Source organism: Somniosus microcephalus, unplaced genomic scaffold (assembly GCF_052327205.1).
Source record: "Somniosus microcephalus isolate GS21.2 unplaced genomic scaffold, FLI_Smic_1.0 unresolved_chr8, whole genome shotgun sequence".
In the NCBI taxonomy this organism is placed as follows: Eukaryota; Metazoa; Chordata; class Chondrichthyes; order Squaliformes; family Somniosidae; genus Somniosus; species Somniosus microcephalus.
The window spans coordinates 927,539-934,083 of record NW_028225186.1 but is presented as its reverse complement, the minus strand read 5'-3'; positions in this window follow the sequence as shown (position 1 = coordinate 934,083).

The following is a 6,545-nucleotide window of genomic DNA, read 5'->3' as shown; positions in this document are numbered from 1 at the left end:
TTTCTTTGCTGCCCATTATAAATTCCCCTGATTCTGACTGTAAGGGACCTACGTGTTCAGTCAGTTTGTGTTCAATGGTTCAGTTTCTGTGGGTTCTGTCAGTGTGTGGCCAATGGGTCAGCTTCTGTTTTTTCATTCAAGTTGCTGTCAGTGGGTCAGTTGCTGTGTGTTCGTTCAGGATTTGTTCTGTTGTTCAATTTCTGTGTGTTTGCCCATGTTGTGGTCAATGGGTCAATTTCGGTCTGTTCGGCCAGGTTGTGGTAGTTGGACCTGTTTCTGTGTGCTCGGTCAGGCTGTGGTCAGTGGTTCAGTTTCAGTGTTTGTTCAGTTAGTAGTGGTCAATGAGTTAGTTTCTGTGTGTTCGGTCAGGAAATGTCAGTGGGTCAGATTCTGTGTACACAGTCAGGTTGCAGTCTGTGGGTCAGTTTCTGTGTGCTCGGAAAGATTGTGGTCAGTGGGTCAGTTTCTGTGTGTTTGGTCAGGATTTGGTCAGTGGGCCAGTTTCTGTGTGTTCGGTTGGGTTTTGGTCAGTGTGTCAGTTTCTGTGTTTTCAGTCAGGTTGTGGGCAGTGGATCAGTATCTGTGTGCTCAGAAATGTTTTTGTCAGTGGGTCAGTTTATGTGCGTTCGGACAGCATCTGATCAGTGCGTCCATTTCTGTGTGTTTGCTCAGACTATTGTTAATGGGTCAGTTTCTTTGTGCTCGGACAGGTTGTGGTCAGTGGGTCAGTTTCTTTGTGTTCGGTCAGGTTGTGTTCAGTGGGGCATTTGCTGTGTGTTCGGTCAGGATTTGTACAGTTTCTGTGTGTTAGCCCATGTTTTAGTCAACGGGTCAATATCGGTGTGTTCGATCAGGTTGTGGTCAGTGGGTCAGTTTCAGTGTGTTAAGTCAGTTTGTGGTCCAAGGATCAGTTTCTGTGTGTTTCGTCAGTAGGTAGTTTTCTCGGTCATGTTGTTGTCAGTGGGTCAGTTGCTTTGTGTTCGGTCAGGATTTGTTCAGTTGGTCAGTTTCTGTGTGTTGGCCATGTTGTGGTCAAAGGGTCATTTTGGTGTGTTCAGTTAGGTAGTGGTAGGTAGACCAGCTTCTGTGTGCTCTGTCAGGTAGTGGTCAGTGGGTCAATTTATGTGTTGGTTCGGTCAGGTTGTGGTCAATGTGTCAATTTCTGTGTTGTTTCGGTCAGGTTGTGGTCAATGGGTCAGTTTCTGTGTGTTCAGTCAGCTTGTGGTCTATGGGTCAGTTTCTGAATGTTCAGTCAGGTTCTGTTCAGTGGGTCAGTTTCTGTCTTTTCGATCATTTTGTGCTCTATGGGTCAGTTTTTTTGTGCTCAGTCAGTTTGTGGTCAGTGGGTCAGTTTATGTGTGTTCAGTCAGACTGTTGAATGTGGGTCAGTTTAGGGGCGTTCAGTCAGGTTGTGGTCAGTGTGCCAGTTAATGGGTGTTCAGTCAGGTTGTGGTCAGTGGGTCAGTTTCTGTGTGTTCAGTCAGGATTTGGTCAGTTGGTCAGTTTATTTGTGTTTGGCCAGGTTGTAGTCAATGGTTAAGTTTCTGTGTGTTTGGTTATGTTGTGGCATGAAAGACAGCTTCTGTGTGTTCGGTCAGGTTGTGGTCAGTGTGTCAGATTCAGTGTTTGTTCGGTCAGGTTGTGGTCAGTGTGTCAGATTCAGTGTTTGTTCGGTCAGGTTTTATTCAATGGGTCCGTCTCTCTGTGTTTGGTCAGGATGTGGTCCGTGATTCATTTCATGTTTTTTCCATCAGGGTATGTCCTTGGGTCAGTTTCTGTGTGCTCAGTCAGGTTGTGGTCAGTGGGTCAGTTTCTGTGTTGGATCGGTCAGTTTGAGGTCATTGGGTCTGTTTCTGTGAGTTCGGACAGGTTGTGTTCTATGGGTCTCTTTCTGTGTGCTCAGGCAGGTTGTGGTCCGTGGTTCACTTTCTATGTGCTCGGACTGGTTGTTGTCCGTGGGTCAGTTTATGTGTGTTCATTCAGGATATCGTCAGTGGTCCAGTTTCTGTGTGTTCGTTCAGCTTGTGATCAGTGGATCAGTTTATGTGTTTTCACTCAATTTGTGGGCAGTGGGTCAGTTTATGGGTGTTCAGTCAGGTTGTGGTCAGTGGATCAGTTTTTGTGGGTTCAGTCAGGTTGCGGGCACTGGATAGTTTCGGTGTTCTCGGTCAGGTTTTGGTCAATGGGTCAGTTTATGTGTGTTCAGAAAGGATCTGTTCAGTGGGACAATTTCTGTGTGTTTGGTCAGACTGTTGTTAGTGAGTCAGATTCTGTGTGCTCGTACATGTTGTGTTCAGTGGGTGAGCTTCTGTGTGCTCAGCCAGGTTGTGGTCAGTGGTCAGTTTCAGTGTTTGTTCGGTCAGATTGTGGTCAGTGGGTCAGTTTCTTTGTGTTCAGTCAGGTTGTGATCAGTGTGTCAGTTTATGTGTGTTCAGTCAGGTTGTGCATAGTGGGTCAGTTTATGTGTGCTCGATCAGGTTTTGGTGATTGTGTCAGTTTATGTGAGTTCTGACCGGATCTGGTCAGTGGATCAGTTTCTGTCGGCTCTGTCAGTGTGTTCTGTCAGCATTTGTTCAGTTGGTCATTTCTGTGTGTTTCGCAGGGTTGTAGTCATTGGCTAAGTTTCTGTGTGTTCGGTCAGGTTGTGGTCAATGTGTCAGATTCAGTGTTTGTTCGATCAGGTTGTGCTCAATGGTCAGTCTCTCTGTGTTTGGTCACGATGTGGTCAGTTGGTCATTTCATTTTTTTTTGTTCAGGATATGTCGTTGGGTCAGTTTCTGTGTGCTCAGTCAGGTGGTGGTCTGTGGGTCAGTTTCTGTGTGTTCGGTCAGTATTTGGCCAGTGGGTCAGTTTCTGTGTGCTCTGTAAGGTTGTGGTCAGTGTGTCAGTTTCTGTGTGTTTATGTCCAGAATGTTGTCAGTTGTCCAGTTTCTGTGGGTTTGGTCAGGTTGTGGTCAGTGTGTCAGTTTCTGTGTGTTCGGTCTGGTTGTGGTGAGTGGGCCAGTTTCTGTGTGCTCGGTCAAGTTGTGGTCATTTTTTCAGTCTTTGTGTTCTCTGTCAGGTTTTGTACAGTGTGTCAATTTATGTGTGATCAGAAATGTTTTGGTCAGTGGGTCAGATTCTGTGTGTTCAGTCAGGTTGTTTTCAGTGGACCAGTTTATGTGCGTTCTTTCATTTTGTGGTCAGTGGGGCATTTTCTGTGTGCTCGGTCAGTTTATGTGTTTTCAGTCAGGTTGTGGACAGTGGGTCAGTTTCTGTTTACTCGGTCAGGTTATTGTCATTGGGTCAGTTTAAGTGTGTTCTGTCATGTTGTGGGCAGTGGGTCAGTTTCTGTGTGCTCGGTCAGGTTTTGGTCATTGGGTCAGTTTATATGTCTTCGGACCAGATCTGGTCAGTGGATCAGTTTCTGTCGGTTCTGTCAGTATGTGTTCAGTGTGTCAATTTCTGTGTGTTCGGTCAAGTTTTTGTCAGTGGGTCAGTTTCTGTGTGTTGGTTCAGACTTTGTTCAGTTGGTCACTTTCTGTGTGTTTGACCAGGTTGTAGTCAACGGCTAAGTTTCTGTGTGTTCGGTCTGGTTGTGGTCAGTGCATCAGATTCTGTGTTTACTCGGTCAGATTGTGGTCAATGGGTCAGTTTCTGTGTGTTAGGACAGGTTGTGGCCAGTGGGTCATTTCCTGGGTTTCGGTCAGGATATGTCAGTGGGTCATTTCTGTGTGATCCATCAGGTTGTGGTCAATGGATCAGTTTCTGTGTGTTCAGTCAGGTTGTTGGCAGTGGGTCAGTTTCTGTGTGCTCGATCAGGTTTTGGTCATTGGGGCAGTTTATGTGAATTCGGATCAGATCTGATCAGTGGATCAGTTTCTGTCGTTTCCGTCAGTATGTGGTCTGTGGGTCAATTTCCGTGTGTTCAGTCAGGATTTGTTCAGTTGGTCAGTTTATTTGTGTTTGGCCAGGTTGTAGTCAATGGTTAAGTTTCTGTGTGTTCAGTTAGGTTGTGGCATGAAAGACAGCTTCTGTGTGTTCGGTCAGTTTGTGGTCAGTCTGTCAGATTCAGTGTTTGTTCGGGCAGGCTGTGGTCAGTGTGTCAGATTCAGTGCTTATTCGGTCAGGTTTTAGCCAATGAGTCAGTCTCCCTGTGATTGGTCAGGAAGTGGTCAGTGATACATTTCATGTTTTTTCCATCAGGATATGTCGTTGGGTCAGTTTCTGTGTGCTCAGTCAGCTTGTGGTCAGTGGATCAGTTTCTGTGTAAGTTCGGTCAGGTTGAGGTCATTGGGTCAGCTTCTGTGAGTTCGGTCAGGTTGTGGTCGATGGGTCAGTTTCTGTGTGCTCAGGCAGGTTGTGGTCCGTGGTTCACTTTCTATGTGCTTTGACTGGTTGTGGTCAGTGGGTCAGTTTATGTGTGTTCGTTCAGGTTATGGTCAGTGATCCAGCTTCTGTGTGTTCGATCAGCTTGTGATCAGTGGGTCAGTTTATGTGTGTTCAGTCAGTTTGTGGCCAGTGGGTCAGTTTATGGGTATTCAGTCAGGTTGTGGTCAGTGGATCAGTTTTTGTGGGTTCAGTGAGGTTTTGGGCACTGGGTAGTTTCGGTGTTCTCGGTCAGGTTTTGGTCAGTGGGTCAGTTTATGTCTGTTCGGAAAGGATCTAGTCAGTGGGCCAATTTCTGTGTGTTTGGTCAGACTGTTATTTGTGAGTCAGATTCTGTGTGCTCGGACAGGTTGTGGTCAGTGCGTCAGATTCAGTGTTTGTTCGGACAGGTTGTGATCAATGGGTCAGCCTCTCTGTATTCCGTTAGAACGTGGTCAGTGGGTCAATTCATGTTTTTTCGGTCAGGATATGTCGTTGGGTCAGTTTCCGCGTGCTCAGTCAGATTGTGGTCTGTGGGTCAGATTCTGTTTGTTCGGTCAGGATTTGGCCAGTGGGTCTGCTTCTGTGTGTTCTGTTACGTTGTGGTCAGTGAGTCAGTTTCTCTGTGTTTTTGTCCAGAATGTGGTCAGTGGGCCAGTTTCTGTGGGTTTGTTCAGGTTGTCGTCAGTGTGGCAGTTTCTGTGTGTTGGTTCTAGTTTTGGTGAGTGGGCCAGTTTCTGTGTGTTCGGTCTGGTTGTGGTCATAATTTCATTCTTTATGTGCTCGGTCAGATTTTGGACAGTGTGTCAATTTATGTGTGTTCATTCAGTTTGTCCTCATTGGTTCAGTTTCTGTGGGTTCCGTCAGGTTTTGGTCAGTGGGTCAGCTTATGTGTGTTCGGACAGGATCGAGTCAGTGGGACAATTTCTGTGTGTCAGTTTCTGTGTGCTCGGACAGGTTGTGGTCAGTGTGTGAGTTTCTGTGTGCTCAGCCAGGTTGTGGTCAGTGGGTCAGATTCAGTGTTTGTTCGGTTAGGTTGTGGTCAATGTGTCAGTTTCTGTGTTTGGACAGGATATGTCAGTGTGTCAGTTTCTGTGTGCTCCATCAGGTTGTGGTCTGTGGGTCAGTTTCTCTGTGTTCGGACAGTTTGTGGTCAGTGGGTCAGTTACACTGTTATCAGTCAGTTTGTGGTCAGTGTGTCATTTCCAGTGATTATCGGTCAGTGAGTCAGTTTCTGTGTGTTTGGCCAGGATTTGTTCAGTGGGTCAGTTTCTGTGTGTTTGGTCAGGTTGCGGTCAGTAGGCCAGTTACTCTGTTATCAGTCAGTTTGTGGTCAGTGTGTCATTTCCAGTGAGTGTCGGTCAGTGAGTCAGTTTCTGTGTGTTTGGTCAGGTTTTGGTCAGTGGGTCAGTTTCTGTGTGTTTCGTCAGTTTGTGGTCAGTGGGTCATATACTGAGTGCTCGGTCAGCTTCTCGTCAGTGGGTCAGATTCTGTGAGTTCAGTCAAGATATGTTCAGTGGACCAGTTTCTGTGAGTTCGGTCAGGTTGTGGTATTGTGTCAGTCTTTGTGAGCTCGCTCAGGTTGTGGTCAGCGTCTCAGTTACTTTGTGTTCGCTCACGATTTTTTCAGTGTGTCAGTTTCTGTGTGATCAGTAAGATTTGGTCAGTGGGTCAGTTTCTGTGTGATCGGCCAGGATGTGAACAGTGGGTCAGTTTCTTTTTGCTCGGACTGAATGTGTTCAGTGGGTCAGTTTCTGTGTGTGTGGGAAGAATGTTGTCAGTGGATCAATTGCTGTGTGCTCAGACAGGTGTTGGTCAGTGGGTCAGTTTCCATGCGTTTGGCAGCTGGTGGACAGTGGGTTTGTTTTTGTGTGTTCAGTCAGTTTGTGGCCAGTGGGACAGTTTCCATGTGTTCAGCAGGTGGTGGACAGCGGGTCAGTTTCTGTGTGTTTGGTTAGGTTGTAGTCAGTGAGTAAGTTTCTGTGTGCTCAGTATGGTTGTGGTCAGTAGATCAATTTCTATCGGTTCCATCATTGTGTGGTCAGTGGGTCAGTTTCTGTGTCTTCAGTCAAGTTGTTGTCATTGGGTCAGTTTCTGTGTGTTCAGTCAGGATTTGTTCAGTTTGTCACTTTCTGCGTGTTTGTTCAGATTGTGGTGAATGGGTCAGTTGCTGTGTTTCGGTCAGGTTGTGGTCAGTG